Source organism: Fragaria vesca, linkage group LG6, assembly GCF_000184155.1.
Source record: "Fragaria vesca subsp. vesca linkage group LG6, FraVesHawaii_1.0, whole genome shotgun sequence".
Classification (NCBI taxonomy): domain Eukaryota; kingdom Viridiplantae; phylum Streptophyta; class Magnoliopsida; order Rosales; family Rosaceae; genus Fragaria; species Fragaria vesca.
This window is the reverse complement of record NC_020496.1, coordinates 14,615,053-14,641,905: the sequence shown is the minus strand read 5'-3', so window position 1 is coordinate 14,641,905 and position 26,853 is coordinate 14,615,053. Positions and strand designations below refer to the sequence as shown.

General features: G+C 35.2%; 1 pseudogene; it reads left to right on the top strand.

Moving 5' to 3' along the window:
* The first annotated feature begins 603 nt into the window (after window positions 1-603).
* Window positions 604-26,853, top strand: part of LOC101312079 — a 36,908-nt pseudogene continuing 10,658 nt past the window's right edge.

The following is a 26,853-nucleotide window of genomic DNA, read 5'->3' as shown; positions in this document are numbered from 1 at the left end:
CTAGCTTTTGATTAATACTTTATTATTATTTGGTAAGATTGTTTATTTGTGAGTTTCATGGTAGTTCTTTTTTTTTTCTTATTCCTTTTTAAGTTCCTGCTCGAAAACAAAGAATTTGGTTTTGCTGTTTATGTAGTTTGCTTGAAGTTTTGATGGTGTTGAGGTTCATAGGTATGTGCTACTTCTTCTACATTCAAGATTTCAAACAATTCTATATTATTCATTTAGTTGGGAATCTTTGGGGACTTCTGTTTTAATTTATTTTTTTGTAACAATGAAAAAAAGATTTGGCCAAAATTGTTTGTATTAGTTGATTCCAGATTTTGTATAGGTGATTTGCTACCTTTTCTATGTGTATGTGGGTTTAGTCTTTTAGGTAAACAATTAATGTACAAAAACGTACTGTGCATAAAAAGGCTTCTCCTTTATAGAGACGAGTATTTCTGTGAAAACTGTGATCAATGCAGATGCACGTGGATTATACTTCAAAGAATGAATTTTCGTTTCTGATTTTGAATTTGTAAAATTGGTATTTTGATACAAAGGACATTAATTACATGCAGAGGTTCATCAAACAGATATTCTTTGTAAGAGAGGCCGAACATGGCGGATTCAGGGTTGTTGTGTTTTGCTGTGAGGAAGAGACTGGAATATTCGTTAACATATTTTGGGCTGAGACAGGAGAAGAGAAATATGGGTAAGTGGTTCTGTATATTTGCTTTTCTTTATTTAATTCTGTCTAATTGCTAGCATTTTTCTTTTAAATTGCATTCTTGTCTAAATTGGTGGCATGAAATTTGGTGTTTGAATGCAAAGAGTGCAATATAAATTTTCCCCAAGATGGATTCGTGGGACTATAGATTTGGGAAGTTCGCAATCCTCGGCTCAGATCAAATAGATAAGTTGAGTGCTTTTGAATTTTCAAAATTTTTTTATTCCGTTTTTGTGTGATTTTTATACTGTTTGAGATTGAGCTTATCATTTCAAGAAGGGTGACCGTTCCCATTACCTGTGATTCGGCGTTTGTCTGTTGTGCAGTCTAGGACGTCAATGATCGATTGCACCGAATTTCATTATATAGCTTGCTGATTTGATTTTCATTTTTTAGCAGTTTATCAGGTAAAGTTACAATTTACATGTTATATACTCAAATAAAGAAAACTGTATTTCTTTCTTTCTGAGTTTCAATCTGATTTTCGTTTCTTTCTTTCTTTCTTCTTTTTGTTATCGAGTACCACCCGATTACTAACTAAATTGGAGAGATAACTGGACCTGGCTGGAAACTAAAGATGGTGAATGCAAGTACTAACTCTATTGCTTTGATCTTCGGCAGTCACTATCTTTTCAAACATAACATGTTTTATCTGATGAAGAATGTGATGCACAGTTATCTGTTTCCTTGATTTGAGCTGATTCGGGTTTTGTCTGTGCTGCAGTATAGTACTTCAATGATCGATTGCACCGAATTCCAGTATGTAGCTTGCTGATTTGAGTTTCATTTTTAAGCAGTTTTTCAGGTAAAACTTTACATGCAATGGACTCAAATAAAGAAAACTGTATCGATTATATAGGGGCTTCCAAGAAAGAAAACTTTACTTTCATCTCCTTGATTTAATTTTCATGTTTGCTTAATCTGAGTATCAATATGATTTTCCTTTCTTTCTTTCTTCTTTTAGCTTTTGAGTGCCACCAGAATACAGAATTGCACAGATAACTGGACGTGGCCGGAAACTAAAGATGGTGAATGTAGTTACAAGCTCAATTGCTTTGTTCTCCTTTTCTGTTTTTCACCATCCTCTTATTAAAGTGTAATGCGTTTTCGGTTGTTCTTGTCGGGTCGATTGGCATAGATTCTTTGTTTGATTTCAGTTTCGGTTTTGGGTTATCTTTTGTTTTTTACTGGTGAATTTGATTTTGATTCTAGGTTTTCTGCTGGTCGTCTTTTTTGAGGTTTGGTTTAGTAATCACTATGGTCTACTGTTGATGCTTGGTTCTGGTTTCTTTTGGGTGATTTCCAATTCATCAGTTCTCAAGGTAATGGAGGTATGGTTAATGCTTCAGTTCAAATGTTTTGATCTTTAATTTCAAAATCCTTTTAATAATATAACAGTGATTCAAATATTTCAAATATGTATAGGTCATCTTCAGTTAATAGAGTAAATAAAAAGAAGTGAACAAATTCGTAGGGGCTATAATGATCTATGTCAAGACAGACATGCCCGCTCTTCATAATGAGTGAGAGGACTTGAAGATTCGTTGAGAGGACTGAGGAAAGAGCTTGAGAGAGCTTGAGAGTGAAAAGGTAGAAGTGAACATTTTTCTTTTACCTTTTACGATGTAAATGGTTGACTCTGCTAACAGAGTTGTGCATATGGTGTCGTTTAGGTTGGCATAGGCATACGTGATGCTCCGGTGTTCAGTTTACCATAGGTATATGCGGTTTAGGTGAACTGCAAATTTTCTAGGGAAGGTAGCCTAACAGGGATTAGAGCAAATGGAATTTGAAGAGCTGTGTAACGTGTGGTATGTACATTGAGGAGTGTCAAACTAGGAATTAATATACACATGAAAATAGCTACTTCATTTCAGTTTCATTTTTTTGGCGTGGCAATTGGAGTAGAGTACTCTACTTAATTTGATTTCAGGGGATCTGTATAAATTGCTGTGGATTTTGTAGTAATTCTATTTTGTTATTGTCTGAAGTCCCTTTTTTTTCCCTTTTTCTTTTTTAACAGATGGTGAGAGTGAGGTCCTACATTGTATAACTGATTCAGAATCCAAGAGAGCGCATTTTGAGAACTGCAAGAAAGTGTTGCACTGTAATACATTATTGTCATTCTTTCTCTTATAAACTCATTCTTTATTCTTTTCCATCTTCATATGTTACTCAGTTTATTCTTTTAAATTTTATTTTTCATTTTGCTATTTGTTCTTTATCATCTCTTAATAATAATATTCTCTGTTTTTCATAGATCAAACTATTCTTTATTGTTCTAATTTGTATGTAACAAATAGTAATCCAGGTAACTTTTGTTCTTTGTATTATAAAAATGTAATTAGGCTTCATAGTACTCCAAAATCAGCTATCCTGTCACTACTTCCTTATTCTTCATGTCCTTTTTTAAGATCTGGGCTTTGAATAGTAAAAGGCTTCATAGTAATGTAGCTTTTTTTATGAATGCTCTGATCATTATTGTGATTAGAGAATTAGATTCATTGTTTGTTTGTGAGTTTGATGGTAGGTTTCTTTTATTTCTTCAGTTCCTGCTTGCAAACCAAGAACTTTGTTCTCCTGTTTCCGTTGATTTCCTGAGATTTTGAACGAACTGAGGTTCATAGGTATTCAAGGAGCATATTCGTTTAGGTGTTACACTATCTCTTAGTGCTCTTCTAAAAGCCTTCACTTCCCTCTCAAATATCCCAAATGTGTATCCAATCTCTAATTCAGGCTAAGATAGATATCCCCTGTGTCCATTACTTTTTATTTGGAAAACATACTATTAGACTTGGTGGTATCTATTAAACTGTGTTTCTTGCAAATCATACTATTAGATCTTTTGCATTGCATATGTATCTAGCGCAAAGCATGTATTTTAATATAATCATAATAAGACCTAATATATTGCTTTTGTTTTCGTGTTGTATGAGACTATCTTCTGTGTTAATCTAACATGCCCACTATCAACCATGTATTGATGATGTTCTTAATGTTCCTAATTTGCCTGTTTTTTGCTCAAAGGAGAACTCATAATCACTTTCGGAATTTGCAGATATCATGACTAGATGTTCCTGAATGCTTCTCTGATGGCTGATTAGGCGGTTGCAAGAGTTGTCTAAAGATGTATTGGAAAGAGTTATAACTAAGGAGGATCTTGATTCGACAATGTGCTTTATTATCAAATGATGTGGAATCTCCTTTTGCAATTTTAAGTTGGAAATGAGTGTTTGCTATGCATCATCGTGGTGTTGTATCTCTCTGTTTACCTGCTTTTAGTGGTGTGTATACACAGTTCTTGATCTGTATCTATGCCTGAAACAGAGCAATCACATAGTGGCACTCAAAGTCCTCTTCAAGAGCCAGTTGCAACAATCTCAGGTTGAGCATCAGCTTCCCCGGAAGTTGAAATACAAAGTCATCTTCGCCATCCCAATATTCTATGTCTTTATGGCTACTTTTATGATCAGGTATAGTGCTCATAGGTGCTTTATGTTTGCACCAAATTGAACGTCTCCTAATTAATGGAACCACTATGGTACAGAGTCACTCACCCTTGTAGTGGAATTTTAATTGCAGAAACGAGTTTATTTGATATTGGAATATGCCGCCAAAGGTGAACTATACAAGGAACTCCAAAAGTGTAAATACTTTAGTGAAAGACGTGCAGCCATCGTAAGTTTTTTTGTGGTGTCTAATTCATTCTCTTTCAGTTGTTTATAGAATAGAAATTCTGATGTTTTTTTCGTATGAGGTATTTGCAGTATGTTGCATCATTGGCCTGAGCCCTTATATACTGTCATGGAAAGCACGTAATTCATCGAGATATCAAACGAGAAAACCTTCTCATTGGTCAACAGGTGCTGAATGCCTTACTATGCTGTTATATGTTTCCTTTTTATGACTTATTGATGCATATTTGTTGCTATTCATGTCAATGTAGATTTCTAATGTCAAGGTGAACTCAAGATAGCAGATTTTGGGTGGTCAGTACACACATTCAATCGCAGGCGGACCATGTGTGGCACTCTTGATTACCTCCCTCCTCAGATGGGTATGTTAAAAGACAAGAGATAGTGTTTTGAAAACCAGTGCTCTTATGTGCTCTAATGTCTCGGTATTTCTTATCCTTTTGTTTTGGTTTTATCCATTATTTTTTTTTTTCGTTTTCGGTGTAGAGCCGATGAGATATCTTTGAGTGAAAATCTGTGGAGGATTTGTTAACATGTGCTTGGTTGAGTTTGGTTGATTTTGGGCGGGATCCAATTTGTTAGTTTCTCAGGTATGTTCTTGATGTTATTATGCTTGACTTTATTGGCTTTTGCGTTTGCATTTGAATTTTTATTGTGTTTTCATTTGAATTTTTTTTGTGTTGGCATGAAATTTGGTGTTTGAATGCTAAGAGTGCAATATAAATTTTCCCCAAGATGGATTCGTGGGACTATAGATTTAGGAAGTTCCCAATTCTCTGCTCAGATCGAATAGATAAGTTGAGTGCTTTTGAATTTTCAAATTTTTTCATTCCGTTTTTGTGTGGTTTCTATACTGTTTGAGATTGAGCTTATCATTTCAAGAAGGATAACCCTTCCCATTACCTGATTTGAGCTGATTCGGCGTTTGTCTGTTCTGCAGTCTAGGTAGAACAGTCTAGGTCCTCACTGATCGATTGCACCGAATTCCAGTATATAGCTTGCTGATTTGATTTTTAATTTTTAGCAGTTTATCAGGTAAAGTTACAAACTTAACATGCAATGTACTCAAATAAAGGAAACTGTGTTTCTTTCTTTCTTTCTGAGTTTCAATCTGATTTTCGTTTCTTTCTTTCTTTCTTCTTGTTGCTATCGAGTACCCCCGAATACTAATTGGAGAGATAACTGGACCTGGCTGGAAACTAAAGATGGTGAATGTAAGTACTTGCTCAATTGCTTTGATCTTTGGCAGTCACTATCTTTTCAAACATAACAACATGTTTTATCTGATGAAGAATGTGATGCACATTGTTTTTTTGACTGGGTTTTCTGTTTCCTTGATCAAGTTGATTCAGGTTTTGTCTGTGTTGCAGTCTAGCACCTCAATGAAGGATTGCACCAAATTCCAGTATGTAGCTTGCTAATTTGAGTTTCATTTTTAAGCAGTTTTTCAGGTAAAGTAACAAACTTTACATGCAATGTACTCAAATAAAGAAAACTGTATCGATTATATAGCGGCTTCAAAGAGAGAAAACTTTGCTTTCATCTGCTTGATTTAATTTTCATGTTTGCTTAATCTGAGTATCAATATGATTTTTCTTTCTTTCTTTCTTCTTTTCGCTTTCAAGTGCCACCAGAATACAAAATTGCAGAGATAACTGGACCTGGCTGGAAACTAAAGATGGTGAATGTAATTACTACCTCAATTGCTTTGATTTCCTTTCCTGTTTTTCACCATCCTCTTATTAAAGTGTAATGCGTTTTGGTTTGTGTAATTTTTTGTTTGATTTCAGTTTTGGTTTTGGGTTATCTTTTTTTTTTTTTTTACTGATGAATTTGATTTTGATTCAAGGTTTTCGTTTTATTGGCAATTTGAGATATGGGTATCGAATTTTGGATTGAGACCGCTTTTTTGTGACTGAGATCAAGAGGATTTCAGTAGCTGTGATTGTTAGATCAAGAGGATTTCAGTAGCTGTGATTGTCAGCGTCTGATTTGATTTTCGAGCCAGATTTCTAAAGCTTCTCCTATTTGTTCAATTTCAGGTGAGAAATGAATTTTTGAAGTTTACACTTAGTTTGGGTTTTTGGCTCTCAAGTCATGTTTATTTACAGTTTTTATCTGATCCATTAGAGTTTTAAAAGATTGGTTTTCGTGCGTGAGAATTGTCCTTAAAACTTAGTGAGAAGTTCCTATTTGTTTGAATTTGTTTCCCCAAGCCCCTATTTGTATGTAAACCCGATTTTGATAGTACTTATCAATGATACCGAACAATATCTCAATTCGGATCAAACCAATCAGCAAAAGGAAAATAGAAAAAAGGGAAGAGCTTTAACCTTTTCATGACTTCTCTGTATCTTTATTAAAGGCATGCCAAGGAAAGTGACATTTAGGAATTGTGCAACAGTTTTACTTAAGAACGGTTGGGTTCACTCGAATGTTTCCTTAACTTTGATAAGTATTTTTGCTTCCTACCTTTTACTTTTTAACTGTTTGGTTTGTAGTTCTGCATGTGTTTTGGAATTGGATCTTGGATTGAAGGTGGTGCTCTGTGTGTGAGGCTATAAGGGGGTTATATTTTTCCATCATTGCTTACTTCCTGTGAATCTGAATTTCGATCTTCGTTGCTCTTTTTTTGAAATTTGAACTGTTTCTGATCCATGTTGATCTCTTTCCAATCTTGACGAAATTTGCAGCGTATCATCAGCAAGAATAGGGAAGGTAATTCTGGTTTTTTGGGTTATAGGTATAATTATTGATATGTTTTCTTTCAAAGCAAGTGTTTAATTAGAATTACGTTGGGGTTTATAAGGTGTATTTGATCCAATCGTTATTGTACTAAAGCATGCTGCTTTTCAATTTTTGGTGGGTTTTTGTGGGTTCAGATTATATATGGCGTTGATAGTGCAATGTGCATTGGTTATAAATTGGGTATTTGTTTTGGAAAGTTTGTGAATATAAAGAGCTGGTATTAAATTGGATTGGGACCGACTAGATATGAAAAGTGAAGCTTGGAAAGTGAGTTTTAGGTTTGATATAGATGCTGTTGCATCTATATGCATAGCTTGATTGTGAAATTTTTGATTCCTCAAGAACTTATCAGCTGCAGAATTTGTTCTCAGTGTAAGTGCCCATGTCAATTGTGGTCCGAAGTTTACGATATTTAGGTACTGAGACTTTTGACGTTTTCGTTTTGATATTGTTGCCACTGAGCACAACAATATATCAGGGGAATTGGTGTCACTGATCTATTGCCTCAGTCTTGCAATGCTGTGAGTAAATTCTGATTTCATTATATGTTTAGCGTAGTCTGATAAGGATTTTAATCAAAATTGGTTGCTTGGAATACTTTATTTGATGCAATATGATTGATGCACTTGATATATGAATAATTGCCTACTGAAATGATACTTATCAACATGGATTTTTCAACTTGGTCATGCTCTTTAAGTTCATTATTGCTGTCTCGGTTTTGCAATCTATTCCTTTCTTCGTACAAGGCAATGCTGCTGGGAAGGTGATGATTGCTTCTTTACTTTTGTTTTTAGTATTGTAAAGGTTAAAAAAACTATTAGAGTTTGGTGTTAAATGTGCTTAAAATTCTTTTTGGTGATTAATGTGCAGCTCTGGAGCTTAGTGGAAAGACAATCGCGTTTAGATCGTATAAATCTGGTAAGGAATTCATCTTTCACACTGAATTTTATTTTCAATTTTAGATCAGCAATCCTTTCTTTAAACCAAAATTAATGCAAGCATCTGTTTTGTGGATTATCCAGAGGTAAAGAGATGAACTGAAGAATGAGTACAAGTTTGACCGATGGAGTACGAGTTTGAGTATTGTAGTCACTAGTCACTCAAATGTTTCCTTAACTTTGATAAGTATTTCGCTTCCTTTTTACTTTGACAAGTTTGACTGATGGAGTACGAGTTTGAGTATTGTAGTCACTCGAATGTTTCCTTAACTTTGATAAGTATTTCGCTTGCCTACTGAATGTTTGGTTTGTTGTTCTGCATGTGTTTTGGAATTGGATTTTAGATTGAAGGTGGTGCTCTGTGTGCAAGGGGGTTATATTTTTTTAGGTGTGCTTACTTCTCCTAAGTTTGTTATTTCGTTTTTTATATTGTGAATCTGAATTTTGGTATTCTTTGCTCTCTTTTCTATATTTTTTAATCACCTGCCCTATTGTTATTGTCCTCGTTCAAAACCGTACTACTTGGATGAAGGAGCTTACGCCATCCAAGAAGCTCAACTATTTCATGTGGAAAAAACTCAGGTAGCCGGCTTATCTCTATCTTCTTTCTGTTTTTTTTTTCTTTTTGATTGCTTCTGCTGACAATCTTCAGATTGTGGAGCGCCTTCGAGACCCCTAGGCTTTACTCGACTGTAACCTGAACTTGTGTAATTTTGATTTTCAGGCTAATAGGACTGACGTAGAGGATCAACCTCCTGTGACTTCAATTCCTGCTTTTACACGGTGTTGTCAAGGTGAGAGCCCGCCATGTATATATGATTTTGAATTCAGCTAATTGGTATTAAACCCCTTTTTGTATTTCATACCTCTTGGCAGGTCGATTGGAGAAACAATTTAACACAGAGATCAAAATTCTTTCTCACCTCCACCATACAATTGTCATAAAGGCAGCTGAATTTTCTTTCGCCAACTATATACTTTCATTAGTTTGTTTAGCTTTCATTTAGAATTATGCTTCTGGCTCACAAATTTTTGTATAGTGGTCATTGGATTATAGACATTGTTCTTTGGCTTTCATGAGAAAGTTAATCTCTTTTTTTTACTTCTGTACAAGATTCTAGGCACTCGACCTCTCTTTCTGGGTTCCTGGATGCAGTTTCATCTATTATCTGAATTGTGGTGGTTCTTAGTGTTGCTGTTCACAATCTGTGCCTATCCTATCCAAATGGGTAGGCCAAGATCATCACGTGAACCATCAGTATTTGAACTTTTAACATGTCCAATGAAAAAAAAAGTATCCGTTTAGTTTTGGCAAATAAATCCCGTAGCAAGGCACCGGTATAATTTCTAGTATATATATATATATATCAATTATGTATGTACATGTGTGGCAATGATACTTCTTTCCACATGGATTCTAGTGTTAGATGAAAACTGAAAACTATGAAGTACAGTTGGAAACATAATAGGGAGTTTATTTTGGTAACTAATAGAAAAACCCTTTTGCCTGTTCGTAAGTTGTTTCTTTTTCTTTTTAATTAATATAATGACTGTCGGCTGCCTATTGTAGGATTAGATTCCTTTGTGTCAGCTTTTGTCCTAACTTGGGCACAAGTTTCTAATGTCTAAGCTAGGCCTCATTGCTTCCCTCCGATTATGATCCCGGTTCTACACTTATGGTGTTATCTACTGCATTATCTGGCAATCCTCCCTTTCAGAATCTCATTTGCAATGGACTTGTACTTGCTCAGATGGAAAAAAAATGATTTTATCGATCAGTATGTAGCTGTGTGTTTATCGTAACTGACTGTTTGTATTATAGTTTAAGTGCCTTTACCTTTCTTGGTTTCTTTGTCAAATGGTGGGAAGATGATATATTTGACAAAAATAGGTGTTATATATCTATTCATGTTAGGGTGCTGTTTGTTGATCATTGTTCTTTGAATTGATCCAGTGGTACTTTTATCTTTGGTTAATTTCAGGTCAAGGACGTGGTACAATGCCTATAGGTTCCTCGTCCAGAGTGCAAAGAGACTTGAAATTGAAGAGATTTCCCCTTTTGTCCCTATTGATCAAGCCACTCTACAAAATTCATCTACTGTGCTTGACCAGTGGATCAACTTGGCCACACACAGTCTTGTGTAGAGATTAATGGTTACCGACTTTACACGGTTAGCTGTCTATGAACTATTCTTTCTGATAGCATTCTGTAATTCTTGCCAAGTCTATTTCAGTCGGGCATGATTATATCATATTACCAAATAGAGAATTGGGTTGTGAAGATGCACTTGAATATATGAATAGTTGCCTACTGAAATGATACATATCAAATTGGATTTTTCAACTTGGTCATGGTCTTCAAGTTCAGTATTGCTGTATCAGTTTTGCAATATATTCCTTTCATTTGTACATGGTATCAATGTTGCAGGGGTTCGGTCACAGCAAGAGGCCTTAAAAGCATCGGTTCCTTGTTTTAAGGTTCATGATATGATTGCTTCTTTACTGTTGTTTTTAGTATTGTTAAGGTTAAAAAAACTATTAGAGTTTACTGTTAAATGTGCTTAAAATTCTTTCTGGTGATTAATGTGCAGCTCTGGAGCCTGTGGAAAGACAATCTGGTTTAGATCCTATAAACCTGGGAAGGAATTCGTCTTTCACACTGAATTTTGTTTTCACTTTTAGATCAGCACTCTTACTTTAAGCCAAAATTAATTCAAGTATCTGTAACGTGGATTATCCTGAGGTAAAGAGATGAACTGAAGAATGAGTACAAGTTTGACTGATGGAGTACAAGTTTGAGTATTATAGTCAGTACTCACGATCAGGTAACACCTAACAGCCAGCGGTGTTCTGAATCACTTCATCTTCTTCCTCGCAGTTTCCAGATTTCAACTATTGGTGGATTTGTTTCTACTTTTTATTTTTTTTTCGGTTTGGTATCTGTTTGGATCTCAGTTGTGTGATTGTGATTTGTTGGCAGATGATGAATCACTTGATCATCTACCTTGCAGTTTCCAGATTTCAACTATAGGTGATTTGTTTCTTTTTTGGTTTGGTGTCTGTTTTGGTCTCGGTTGTGTGATTGTGATTTGTTGTTGATGATAATTACCTGCCCTATCGTTATTTTCCTTGATCAAAAGCCGTACTACTTGGATGAAGGAGCTTACGCCATCCAAGAAGCTGGAACAATCTCAGGTAGCCCTCTTATCTTTATCTTCTTGTTATTTTTTCTTTTTTTGATTGCTTCTGCTGACAATCTTCCGATTGCGGAGCACCTTTGAGACCCCTACGCTTTAATCGACTGTAACCTGAGTTTGCTTAATTTCGGTTTTCAGGCTAATAGGACTGATGTTGAGGATCAACCTCCTGCGACTTCAATTCCTTCTTTCATCCGGTGTTGTCAACTTGAGAGCCCGCCATGTAATATATGAAATTGAGCTTGTTCCCCTTTTTGTATTTCATACCTCTTGGCAGCACGATTGGAGAAACAATTTAACACAGAGATCAATCTTCTTTCTGACCTGCACCCTACAATTGCCATAAAAGATAGCTGAATTTTCTTGCCCCAACTATATCCTTTCATTAGTCGTTTTAGCTTTCCTTTAGAATTATACTTCTGGCTCACAAAATTATAGACATTCGTTCTTTGGCTTTCATGAGAAAGGAAATCTCTTTTTTATTTCAGTTATCTTTTTGTCAACTTCATGTTATAATCAATCTTAACAACTGTTCTACGTTTTATATTTTACGAAGGTTAACATGTTAATAATTTTGGTTTGATTGTTCATGATCTCTTCGTGCTTGTGTGTTTGTGTGTATCTCTTCATGATCTCATGTTTCTAAATTCATCAAATGTGTATGCAGATATATAGTTGTCCACAGCTGGGGGCGGTAGGTGGACTAGCCAAGTGAATGCATCTTGTGGTTCAGGCAACACATGGGAGCAGGCAACTAGATACTGACAGAGTAGTAAGTCTCATATGGGTGCTGATGACTCTTTGGAAGCAATCAGAACCGAGGTAGATATGAATGGACAAAGGTGTGTAGAACTTCCCAATTTTTGTATAATTGTTTTAGAAGATTATATATCAATCATGTATGTACAAGTTTATATATTAATTTCTTTTTCTATCTTCTTTTTGCTATTGAGTGCCACCTAAATACAAAATTGGAGGGATAACGGGACCTGGCTGGAAACTAATTATGGTGAATGTAAGTACTAGCTCAATTGCTTCGATCTTATTTCTTGTTTTTCACCATCCTCCTTATTAAAGTGAATTGCTTTTTCTGTTGTTCATGTCCGGTCAATTGGCATAGCAGTCTGGGTAATTCACATCGATATATATATTTGGATTTGGAGCTGGGAAATAAGAAGATGGATATGCGTAATACATTTTCAATTCAAGTGATTTTATTTTTCCAGTTGCGTCTAATGGATTGAAAGTTCGTGTGATTGGCTTTGGTGTATCATGGTTTAATATGCAATGCTTTTTCACGTCTTCAGATATCTTAGAAGTAATCGATTTTTCAGAAGGACTTCTCTAAACACTCGTGTGCTCTTAGGTCTCAGCAAAGATCTAATTGAAGATGGAATAAGCAAAGGAAGGTACTACCTTTTACTGTTACTGATTATTTTTTTATTGAGCTATAAATTAGCACTCTGGGTTGCTAAACTACGAGTGTTACTGTGTGGTATGGTTTCTGAATCTAATTTAACTCCATGTTATGTACCAGATACCAAATTGTTAATGTTTCCAGACGAAAGCTATAGGTAATTTTGTTCTTCAACTGCTTATTTTTTACTTTTGAAAAATTCAACTGCATTGAAGATTTAGTGCTAGATAGGTTTTTAGGAAAAACCATATTCTCAAATGGCATGTATGGTTATATACTTTTTCAGACTTTGAGGAACCGTTAGTGTGAATTTATACTTTTATTTTGTGAATAATGTTCCATCCTATATGCTTTGATTTGAGCTTTGTCAGGCAAGCACTCTGAACAGTTGAACAGGTAGTTGAGTAAGCAGTAGAGGTAGTTGAGCTAGGGATATTTTCAAATTCTGGGAATTTTTTTGTATGGCAAATCCTTTAGTTATGGGCATGTTAATAATCTATGATTAACTTTCAAACTCTGTTAGGTCATATTTTGATGGTTTGTTTTCAGGAGACTAGGTGAAATCATACTCAATTTTATAGAAAGTTTGCTGCAAATTATGTATTTTTGGTCCTCCCTTTTATAACGGTCACTTTGGTGGACTTTTATTGGGTTGAATAATGTTGGCTGAACACTTAAATCCACTATATTCTTTAATATTTGTTTGCGGGGTTTAGAAAAGAACAGAAGAAAAAAAAATTCTGATCCTTCAAAAAGTTTCACAATTGCAAAGGTAAATTTTCTAGATCCTAAATTTTGAACTTCTGAGTATGAGTATCCACATCTTTTGTCTTCCTATCATCCTATCACCAATTAATCATTTTTAGTTGGTAAGCCTACAAAAGAAAGAAATGTGCCTGCAAATTTCGACAGTAGGAATGACAGTAGCTGACTGCCTGATTTTATTTGTCAATAGGGAAAGGCGTACTGACAGCTTAGGTAATTAAAAACCGCTGAGGTAATTAACCTATTGGATTATCTCAGCAAGTAGATTAAAATGATCAATCTCTGAACATTTGGTCCTTTTTGGTTTTTCCTAACATTGTTAATATCATTCCCAACTGCAATCCGCTTTTTGCATTTTCTTATATCATTGTTGTTAATAATATCCAAACCTCCATATTAGCAATTTCAATGTTATGATTCAATTTGGTGTGTGATATACCTGATATGTCATTTATTTACATGAATGTAAGTTCTTTTTCACACCTGCAATTGGACTGCAAAAGGATGTGAGATACTGTACTACTTTGAATTAATGCATATGCAACTTTAGCTAATTTACCATTGTGTGTATGAAAGGTGTGAATTAGCAAGCATCACCTTTGTCCTGTTTCTATAGAGAATATGAGTTCAGGGACTTTGTCTTCTGTTCACAACGATTTTGTTTTTGTCTCTTACTCTCCATCTTACAACTCTGTGTAGTGACAATATGACAGGAAATTTAACTATATACTATTTTTCGTCGAACCGGCTGCACATATCTATTACATAACCCGCTGCAACGCGCGGGCATACATCCTAGTTTTGAACAGTTTTTAACTTGTCTTCAACAGTAAAACCCGCTATACATTTTTTGGTGTTTTTGTTTTTGGGATTTTGAGGATGTGGGTAAGATCGATTATATTCTTTTGTAATATGTTGCTGAACAGATGAGCAATTTAACAAAGGAGGAATGTGTGGATGTACTTTCCCGACAAAGTGATGGGTTCCCTAGAGGTAGCTCAAAATATAGAGCGACTTTGCGTAAGTGTGGGAGATGGGAGGCTCGGATGGACCAATTTTTAGGCAAAAAGCAAGTAAACCTTATTCTTAATTATCACACTTTTTTTTTAATCGGTATGATTTGTTGTTGACCCTATTCGGTAGGGTTTCATGAAGCTTGGAAGCCTCGCTAAGCCTCAGATACCTCACTCAAGTCTCTTGATCATCTGAAAGATCAGGTGAGTTGTGCTGGTTCCGGGATTGCTTCATTTTTTTTTCTTTTTTCTTTTCTGTGTTCTGTGACTGAATGATGGAGACTGATTTGGGGTTTCGGTAATGCAGAAGTTTAATATTCTTATATTTGGGTTTGTCAAAGGCAGGAGAAGGAAGGAAGGTGATGGGAAGCTAACTAATCTTACCTTATTCATATAGTAGATATTGGTCCTGTATCTGTAGAACTATATCCATCTTATGTAGGGGGCCTATCTTATGTAGGGAGCCTATCTTATGTAGGGGGCCTATATAACAAAAGGAAAAAGATTGTAGTTTTCTCTTGATATTTTTTGTTACTGCAAATGAGTTGAATATTTTCTGTTGATTCTAACAGGTTATTGATCTTCACCGGCACAATATAGATCATATCACTATTCCATATAGCCGCGGTCCTCAATTTGGCGTTTTTTGACGTATTGATGATGTAACCCTATGGAACCAAGCTATCACTAGGCTAGCCTTTTTCATACTTTTAAATAAAAACCAGTCTTGCATTAGAGATTCATAATCTGCAAGTCGTATGCATTTCTAATGGATCATAAATTCTTAATGTTCAACTATGTATCCAATGTTGTTGCAGTACATTAACTGTGACTTAATTTCTTTCTTTCTTTTTTTTGGTTACAGTTTCTTTCTAAATTTCATGCCATCACTAATTAATTTTGGTGTGCTTAACTTTTTGTTGTTCTCATTAATTAGCCTAAGATTCCTCAATAATTTTGTTTTTGATTAGTTGCACATTTTGGTTTTTATGTGGTTCTAGATTCAGGCTTGGTTTGGAATTTTAGATCGACATGAATCTCACTCTACATGAAGAGTAAGGTGTTGGGGCCATTGAGATCGATCAGCAAAATAAGGACGCGAACTGTTGGCTTATCCAAAGTCCATAAAACGGAAATTGTGGGTATTGGTCCTTATCTGTTAGGGATTTCAATTTTTTTGTGGGGAAGTGAAATTCACACAACCCAAATTGTAATGCACACACCCACTTTCTATTTTTAGTAACTTAAATTTTGTCCTTAGTGATTTAAATTTTGTCTTCATATGAAAATGATTACTGAAAATGGAAAGTGGGTGTGTGGATTATAATTTGGGGTGTGGTGTGGATTTCACATCCTTTTTTTGTGCTTTCGTTGATTTGTTTTATTAATTTTTACTGTTAGTGATTTATAGGTGGTTATTGAATTGCATACCTTGAATTTTGATTGGTGTTATTCATTGATGGTGTGCTTTTGGAATCTCAGTTGCAGAATTACATTTATTATCTTTGAATCCTTAATTTTTACGAGAATCTGTATATAGCAGAACCTTAGATCAAGGGTAGCTTCATATTTCTGGGAAAAGGGGATTTCGACAAAAAAAAAAAAAATCTCTTATATTCTAATGCAGAACATATGTAGTGCAGAATATATGAATTCCTAATGTATATGCATTTACTAATACAAAGGCTGCTATGAGTGAAGCAATGTTTTGTTTTTAACGAGTCTGTATGTTTCCATTTATCTGCATCCTTAATAGTTTTTGAGTGCAATGAAACAAGGCTATATAACTGGTGCTGGAAATTTTTTGTACCTAACTAGAAGTTATTTTAGAGTCAGGGTGGGGTTTTGATAGATATTTAAGCTTTCTGAGGGAGCTTACTTAGAATTAATCAGTACTTAATACTTAGATGAGGATTCCCTGGAATTTCATAAATTCAAATATAATGTCATTTAAATCTTTTGTTTCTTTTTGTTTGTCAAAATTACTTAATGACTTATTTACTTAATGTCATTAAAATTGAGTTTTCTTTTAGTCTAGTTCTTAGTCTAGTTCATTCGCATTCTATTTGAGATTTCTTTTTGGAACTGGTTTTTGAGGTTTCCAAAAGCAGTTTGGTTGTGTGGTTTATATGTTCTCTTGTTAAAGCTTGTCAGTTTTGCATTATATTTGAGTTCCATTGTTTATGAGTAAAACATCTCTGTTTCAGTTAAAACAATCCACTTCTGATTCTAATTCTTGTATACAATACTTTAGAGGTGGTTCCATATCTTTTGAAGTTTCTCGACAACTTGACAAATATTTATGTGAGGTGCAATCACAAGAGGTTAAAGGGCCGTACAGGTGAAGTTTGAAATTATTCTAATTACATCAAAAGTCAGAAATTATTCTAATTACAGGCCAATTAGTCTGATGCATGTTTATATATATTTGGTGCTAAGCCATTGACCCTGATGGTGACGGAACTGTCGGGAGATGCTATTTCTTGGGAAGCAGGTGCATATGTGAAGGTGCATATGTGAAGGGTGGACATTTGGAAACAGCTTCTGTGGTAAGCAAGGAGATTGATGAGAAAAGAGACATTGCCCTTCAAATCTGTTTACTGGGAGGCAGTTGTAGTATAAGGTTGCCTTTCTATCTGCAAGTCCCTAATTCAATTAGATGTAGCTTTCACTTTCATGGTGTCATATAGGGTTTAAGGATTCATTTGGGACAGTTAAATTTCAACAAAATTCTTTTTAAGGAACTATTTATATGCTAATACTCTTAGTTATCTACTGCATTATTTGGCAAACCTGTCTTTCAGAATCTCATTTGCAATGGACATGTACTTGATGACGATGGAAAGCAAAAACGAGCAAAAAGTCTGAAAAATTATCCTCCACCAATTGATGTTATAGATAAGTATGCAGCTGTTGTGTTTATTGTAACTCGCTGTTCGTATTACAGTTTCAGTATCATGTCTGATCAGATTTTTGTTGTGCAAGATGCAGTACGATTTATACCTAATTAACTCTCCTGTTGTTTCATTACATTTCAAGAAGGAAGGAGTTTATTGTGTTCTAAGTGTGTTTTATCTATTCCTGTATTATTTTCATGTTGGAGTGTTGTTCGTTGATCTTTGTTCTTTGAATTGATCCGGTGGTACTTTTATCTTTGGTCAATTTCAGGTCAAGGACGTATTACTTCCATGGTACAATCTCAAGTCTCTTTGCATTCTAGACGTATTCCTTGCCCAGAATGCAAAGAGACTTGAGATTGGAGGGTTTGCTGCTTTTGTCTCTATTGATCAAGCCACTCTACAAAAGTCATCTAATGTGCTTGACCAATGGATCAACTCGGCCACACAAAGTAGAGTCTTGTGTATTTTGTCTGTCAGGAGATGATTGGTTTTCGAGTTTGTACGGTTAGCTGTCTATGAACTATTCCTTCTGATAGCATTATGTAATTATTGTCAAGTCCATGTCAGGTGGGCATGATTATATCATATAACCAAATAGGGAATTTAGTTGTGTAGACTAGAATATGACCATATTGAAATTCTTTACAATCTGCATAAGAATAAAACAGAGACATCAAGTGCACCTAAGTGTGATGTTATACCAAATCACCAACTAAGTTTCCTGAACGTTTGAATTGGTCAATTATTTTCAAAATTAATAGGAAAGAAGAAGAAAACAAAAAGGAACAGAAACAACTTTGATCAAATCACAGATTTCATTAGCATATTTTGTTGTTTCAATGTCTGCATTGTCAATAAAGACATCTTGGCTGAAAAATGTTTCATGTCCGTATGTTATGTACTGCATCAAAGTGACATGCATACCATGTACTAAACGTGTAAAAACACTAAACAAATATTATCTTTCTTATATACCCTTTTGTTTTTCACAGGATGCGTCCGATTCTCCATGGAGAAACTTCCGAGGAAATTTACCTGTTCTTACCATTGCTTTCGCAATATTTACGTCAATACCTCATTTTGAGGGCATATTTTCATTTGAAAGCCAATGGGATGTCCATTGTTGGCTTTTGATTTCCTTGACATACCTATCGTATCTACATGAAGCCGGATATGTTTTACAGTTGTAATAAGGAGGTGGAATTTCTCTGACTTTCTGTATTTCTTTTTGTCTGGAAGTATCATATTTATCCTCTCAGTTGCTTCTGTGAATTTTCTTTTGGTAAAGGTGCGTTGACTAAATTTAGAGTAACATTTTATTCTTTTCTCATTATTTTCTAAAACTATATAATTTTATTGTTGGGTGTCTGATTTACTAAATTTGGAGTAACATTTCTGCTTATCTATTTCTAGTAGGGAGCACTGGGCATTTTTGGACAACTTTCGGGGCACCTTTAGGTGGCAAATTTATTCAATTTCGGTATCTTGCTCTCCTCGAATGTTTTGCAAATTTTTTATTCTTATTTTTTTTGCTTATAAATCAATGTGCAGTTCTGATTTGTTAAAATCAGTTTACCTGCTTCTCATTTCATGTGCATATCTTTTACATATGAAAATACGAGAGAGAAACCCACACTCTTCACAAAATACCAACATGAGGGCCACTGGAAATAAGCAACCAATATTTCGGACTAAGGTATGGATGCGCAGCAAGAAAAGTACTCTTGTTGAAGACCTCGTGCGAAGCATATCGTATGTGTTGCTATATGGCCTTTACATTAAAATCAATCCAATAGTAAGAATTTTGACATAAGATTATATTGTAGCATCTTCTCTAAATGGGTGACCTTGAGTTCTTGAACGCGAGTATATCTTCCTAACAAAAGTACTTTGGTAAAGTTTGGTTGCTCGACATGTGATAATTCTCTCATATTTTGAACTTGAGCCTCTTTCCTTAAGGATTCACTCCAACACTAATGGACATGTGATAGTTAAGTAAGTATTCATTTCCACTTCTTTTAGCAACTAGTTATGTACTAATGAAAAGTAACATGTTCAGCCTTGCGTATCTTAGGATAACAGAATAGCTTTAAGATATAGGCCTTACCACTTACTGCTGGAAGTTTGAAACCAATCTCCATACTAAACTTGTGATTTGATTAATGTCCATCTCAACTATAACAGTGTTTCAGATAGTCCCCTATGTCCACTTTTTGCTGATAATAACTTGTACAATTTAATAATAAATTTCTAGGTCCATTGCACATCTGCAAATTTTTACTGATTTCACTGACTGCGTTGGTAAAATAGGTTCAGAAAGTTGAAATTAAGCAAACAAGATATGAGCAACGACACATGTTGCATTTTGGTTTTGTGTACAGGTATATTATATGTAATCCTTACATCTCTTTTTCTTGTCTGAGACAGTTATATTTTGCGTATGGTAAGCTTTGGCTATGATTACCATTGGGCTCAAGATTCTTGTTTCGACCATGAGGTTTCTTTTCCATCCTCTTTCTCTAGCATGTATCTAGTAGGATCATGTTAGAGAAAGTGAATTGGGGTTTGATGAACTCAACTCGACAACACATCAAACAAGTCAAATTAAGGTAATTAAAGAGGCCTTTCTAAGCGAAAATAGTTTTACTTCTGACAAATATAAGTCATAAGGTCCGGGTACTTTTCTGTGCTAGTGTTCGAAAAAAATATAGACGGAACTGCCAGAATTCTATAATTGGGGAATTATTCTTAGGGCTACAAAACAATTCATTAAACGTTTGAAATTTTTCTAGTTACGGGCCAGTTAATCTGGTGCAAGTTTGTATATATTTGGTGCTAAGCCATTGACCCAGATGGTGACGGAACTGTATAGAGATACTATTTCTTGGGAAGCAAGTGCATATGTGAAGGGTAGATATTTGGAAACAGTTAAGCAAGGCGATTGACGAGAAAAGAGACATTCTAATCTATTTACTGGGAGGTAGTTGTAGTATCAGGTTACAGAAATAGAAAAAATGTCTTATTTGCAGGTCCCTAATGCAATTAGATGTAGCTTTCACTTTCATGATGGGTTTAGGAATTCGTTTGGGACAGTTAATTTTCAACAAAAATTTCTTTATGGAACTATTTATATGCTAATACACTTTAGTTAGGATACTTTTCTGCTCACCTATAGCCTTATTTCTTTTCCCTCAAACTCTAATGTATAAATTTCAAGTTCTGTATATGAGACTTGTGGGGCACTGTCGGTTTTTTTTTTTTTTTTTTACTAGCCCTTTCTTTCCATTGTTCCACTCTGCAGAGTTCCCAGACTTTCTTGATCTAGCAATACCATCCAAATCATCTAAATAGGCAGCAATAGCATGAACGGGAGGATTCTCAAAGGTGATATGATCCGGAGCATGATCAATGCTTGTCTTGGCAAGAGAGTCTGCAGTCATGTTACATTCCCTGAAAACCACTTTTGCTCTTTTCCCTCAATTTTCTTTTTCTTCGTTATGATCTTTGATTGATCAGACCTTTTGGTTTATGCTGAGTTCAGTTTTGGTTTTTTTTTTTTTTTTTTTTTTCTTTTTTGATGTAAGATATTCTATCATTGTCAAATAATTCTGACTTAAGGTATTGGAACGACTCTCAGGTCAGCCTCCTTTCACAATTCATTAGGGGTTAACTGAAATTATAGGTGTTTCAGGAACTGAACAACTGTTTATCTTTAAATTTTTCAGGTATGATAAATCAGCTACTTATTTTTCATCTACAACATCTGATTTCATCACTAGACAAACATTTGTCCTCTGTTCTTCCTCTATATTTCTTTTATTAGTTTTGATACCATTCTCCAGATTCATTGGCAGACTTATGAAGGGAGAAGGATCTACCCTCAGAAAGGTTCACAGATATCTAATGTAGATTGCCCTTCCCAAGCTTCAGGCCCTCGAACTAACATGAATTCGAGTGTTAGATGAAGACTCCAAAAAATATGATGTACAGTTGGAAACATAATAGGGAGTTTATTTTGGTAACTAATAGGAAAACCCTTTTGCCTGTTCATAAGTTGTTTCTTTTTCTTTTTAATTAATATAATGACTGTCGGCTGCCTATTGTAGGATTAGATTCCTTTGTGTCAGCTGTTATCCTAACTTGGGCACAAGTTTCCAATGTCTAAGCTAGGCCTCATTGTTTCCTTCTGAGTATGCAGGTTTCACACACTTATGGTGTTATCTACTGCATTATTTGGCAAACCTGCCTTGCAGAATCTCATTTGCAATGGACTTGTACTTGCTGAGGATGGAAAAAAAATGAGAAAGTCTGAAAAATTTTCCTCCACCAATTGATGTTATCGATCAGTACGTAGCTGTATGTGTTTATTGTAACTGACGGTTCGTATTATAGTTTCTGTGCCTTTTCTCTTCCTGGTTTCTTTGTCAAATGGTGGGAAGATGATATATTTCACAAAAATCATGTCTAATCAAATTTCTGTTGTGCAAGATGCAGTACAATTATACCTAATTAACTCCTTGTTGTGCGCGCGCAACCATTACGTTTCAAGAAGGAAGGAGTTTATTGTGTTCTGAGTGTCATTCATCTATTCCGGTATTATTGTTTTCATATTGGAGTGCTGTTTGTTGATCTTTGTTCTTTGAATTGATCCAGTGGTACTTTTACCTTTGGTTAATTTCAGGTCAAGGACATATTTCTCCCATGGCACAATGCCTATAGGTTCCTTGTTCAGAATGCAAAGAGACTTGAGATTGAACGGTTTGCCCCTTCTGTCCCTATTGATCAAGCCACTCTACAAAAGCCATCTAATGTGCTTGACCAGTGGATCAACTTGGCCACAGAGTCTTGTGTATTTTGTCCGTCAGGAGATGAATGGTTACCGACTTTATACGGTTAGTTGTCTATGAACTATTCCTTCTAATATCATTCTGTAATTCTTGTCAAGTCCATGTCAGTTAGGCATGATTATATCATATAACCAAATAGGGAATTGGGCGTTGTAGACTAGAATATGACCATATTGAAAATTCTATACAATCTGCATAAGAATAAAACAATATAAAGTTCTGCTGTGTTTTCTGTGTTCTTTGTGTTGTTTTGCTTAGTTTTGCTAGCCTAGCTTGGTTGTTTCCAGTGCTCGTGTTTTTCTTTTCAGCGTTTCTTCTGTTTTTCTTTGCCCGTTTGTGGCTTAATGAGAATTTCATGTTCTCATCAAAAATCAACAGAGACATCAAGTGCACCTAAGTAAAGGTCAAGGATATCAGCTATAAAGTTGATATGGTTGCATGCAACTTGAAATTGATCAACTATAACTATCAGATTTTGTATATTACAAGTGATTTCAAATTATACAACAATTTAGATCACCATATTTTATCATTGAAGTTGCATGCAGCTCACTGATTTTTGATTTAACAAAAGCAATCACAATCTTGAAGGTTTCAATCCTTTGTGTTAGATCAAGGTGAGTTTGTGAGAAAGAATATATGCAGTAAAATATTTAAAATTTCTTATGGAATTGCTAAAATTTATTAATTTTAGCATCTAAAATTGTTGTTGTCCTTCATGATTCCTAGGGAATTGCTCAGGTGAAGTGTTACTGGCAGCTAGATATCGTGTGTTGGCTCGCGGTGTGTAGATTCTTGGGGTATCAGAAAGTTTTTTATCGAGTTTCTAAATATTCCCTTAGATGTAATTGGTGTTTGTATACTCAGGTTGGTACTTCTGGGGAAGCTGTGTGGCTCAAGCAAAGACTAGAGCTTGGACAGATTGGTGACACGGGTGCAGTAAAGATGAGTATTGTTAGAACTCTGTTTTTGTTTTATCTGATTTAAGTTCCAATTTTGCTTTTATAAAGTATGTGTTAGTCTAATAAAGACTTCAATCAGATATCAGTATTGATGTAAGCTCAATTAAGAACAGATACAGTACTAATCTGAAGTGCAATGTGCATTGATTATAATTTGGGTGTTTGCTTTGGGAAGGTTGTGAATATAGAGAGCTGGTATTAATTGGATTAATGGGACTGACTAGATATGAAAACTGATGCTTGGAAAGTGAGTTTTAGGTTTGATATACATGCTGTTGCATCTATATGGATATGGATAGCTTGATTTTATCCCAACTGAAATGATACATATCAACATGGATTTTTCAACTTGGTCATGGTCTTCAAGTTCAGTATTGCTGTATCAGTTTTGTAATATATTCCTTTCATTTGTACATGGTATCAATGTTGCAGGGGTTCAGTCACAGCAAGAGGCCTTAAAAGCATGGGTTCCTTTGTTTTTAAGGTTCATCATATGATTGCTTGTTTACTTTTGCTTTTAGTATTGTTAAGGTTAAAAAAAACTGTTGGAGTTTACTATTAAATGTGCTTAAAATTCTTTCTGGTGATTAATGTGCAGCTCTGGAGCCTGTGGAAAGACAATCTGGTTTACATCCTATAAATCTGGTAAGGAATTCATCTCTTACACTGAATTTTGTATTCACTTTTAGATCAGCACTCTTACTTTAAGCCAAAATTAATTCAAGTATGTGTTTTGTGGATTATCCTGAGGTAAATGTGCAGCTCTGGAACCTGTGGAAAGACAATCTGGTTTAGATCCTATAAATCTGGTAAGGAATTCGTCTTTCACACTAAATATTGTATTCACTTTTAGATCAGCACTCTTACTTTAAGCCAAAATTAATTCAAGTATCTGTTTTGTGGATTATCCTGATGTAAAGAGATGAACTGAAGAATGAGTACAAGTTTGACTGATGGAGTACGAGTTTGAGTATTACAGTCAGTACTCACGATCAGGTAACACCTAACAGCCAGCGGTGTTCTGAATCACTTCATCTTCTTCCTCGCGGTTTCCAGATTTCAACTATTGGTGGATTTGTTTCTACTTTTTATTTTTTCCGGTTTGGTATCTGTTTAGGTCTCAGTTGTGTGATTGTGATTTGTTGGCAGATGATGAATCACTTGATCTTCTACCTTACGGTTTCCAGATTTCAACTATAGGTGATTTGTTTCTTTTTTGGTTTGGTGTCTGTTTTGGTCTCGGTTGTGTGATTGTGATTTGTTGCTGATGATAATTACTTATTTTCCTTGATCAAAAGCCGTACTACTTGGATGAAGGAGCTTACACCATCCAAGAAGCTGGAACAGTTTCAGGTAGCCCTCTTATCTCTATCTTGTTATTTTTTTTCTTTTTTTGATTGCTTCTGCTGACATCTTCCGATTGCGGAGCACCTTTGAGGCCCCTACGCTTTAATCGACTGTAACCTGAGTTTGCTTAATTTCAGTTTTCAGGCTAATAGGACTGATGTTGAGGATCAACCTCCTGCGACTTAAATTCCTTCTTTCATCCGGTGTTGTCAACGTGAGAGCCCGCCATGTAATATATGAAATTGAGCTTGTTGGTCCTAAACCCCTTTTTGTATTTCATACCTCTTGGCAGCACGATTGGAGAAACAATTTAACACAGAGATCAATCTTCTTTTTGACCTCCACCCTACAATTGCCATAAAGAGAGCTGAATTTTCTTGCCCCAACTATATCCTTTCATTAGTCATTTTAGCTTTTGGCTCACAAAGTTTTGTATAGTGGTCAAGAAATTATAGACATTCGTTTCTTTGGCTTTCATGAGAAAGGTTATCTCTTTTTTATTTCAGTTATCTTTTTGTCAACTTCATGTTATAATCAATCTTAACAACTGTTCTACGTTTTATATTTTGCAAAGGTTAACATGTCAATAATTTTGGTTTGATTGTTCATGATCTCTTCATGCTTGTGTGTTTGTGCGTATCTCATGTTTCTAAATTCATCAAATGTGTATGCAGATATATAGTTGTCCACAGCTGGGGGTGGTGGGTGGACTAGCCAGGTGAATGCATCTTTTGGTTCAGGCAACACATGGGAGCAGGCAACTAGATACTGACAGAGTACTCAAGTCTCATATGGGTGCTGATGACACTCTTTGGAAGCAATCAGAACTGAGGTAGATATGAATGCACAAAGGTGTGTAGAACTTCCTAATTTTTGTATAATCGTTTTAGAAGATTATATATCAATCATGTATGTACAAGATTATATATTAATTTCTTTTTCTTTCTTCTTTTTGCTATTGAGTGCCACCTGAATACAAAATTGGAGAGATAACGGGACCTGGCTGGAAACTAAATATGGTGAATGTAAGTACTAGCTCAATTGCTTCGATCTTATTTCCTGTTTTTCACCATCCTCTTATTAAAGTGAATTGCTTTTTCTGTTGTTCATGTCTGGTCAATTGGCTTAGCAGTCTGGGTAATTCACATCGATAAAAAGGACGGCTTCATTATTCGTTTCCAGGTTTCAATTTCATTTTTTTTATTTGATGTCGATGCATGTTTAACACTAATAAGATTGAATTAAATTGAATGATTAACATATCTGACTTTTGTGCATGCAGTTTTGGGTTTGATTTTCGTGTATGCTGATGAAGAATGTATGTGATGCAGATTGTGATTTTTGACTGGGTATTTTGTTTCCTTGATTTGAGCTGATTCGGGTTATTGTTTGTGCTGTAGTCTAGGACCTCAATGATCGATTGCATCGAATTCCAGTATATGATAGTGGCTTCAAAAAAAAAAAAGAACTTTGCTTTCATCTGCTAGATTTAATTTTCATGTTTTCTTAATCTGAGTTTCAATCTGATTTTTCTTTCTTTTTGCTATCTGAGTGCCACCAGAATACAAAATTGGAGAGAGAACTATCTGTCTGTGCATTTTTGAAATATCAGAACTTCATTGAAGGACTGAATTCCAAGGTTTAGTGCATTTTGCTCTGTTTTACTCAGTTTCCAGAAACGCAGAGAGAGAAAAGAAGATCCTAGAGAATTTGAGAGAAAATCGACCCAAAAAAATTGAGAGAGAAAAGAGAGCAGCGTTTAGCCCCCCATGACATAGCACAAACAGAGTGATGTGTTCGCGAACTTTCTTCATACTCTCTCTTGCCCAATCTTCTTCTCTCCACCTAATTCTGTTAAGCCGAGCCTCCACCTCTCCACCTCTCCCTTGTTCTGTTTCGATATAGTATAGGAAACGAGAGTTGAGTAGAGCGGAGTAAGCCTTCTTTTATCTATTGTAAATTTCTTTTCTCTTTCTTTTTGGTTCGTCTATTATCTTTCCTTTTGTTCATCGATCACAATTATTCTCTTCTCTTGATCATCCTTATTACCAGACCGATTCGGGTGATTGGTTTTCGATTTGGGATGACAGATTGCTGCGGTTTGAAGTGGTTTTGTTGAATCATATCGGTGCCTGCAAATCGGTATAGCTATCACCAATTCACTGTTCAAATTTTTTTTTTCTTTTAGGTTCTGTTTGGTTCGAATTTTTCTTGGATTTCCTTCTTAGTTGGTGGTCCGATTTTGTTTTTTCTTTTTTAGTCGATTGCGTTCTTCTTCGCTTTTGTTCATGCTTTAGTGAAGAGCTGTT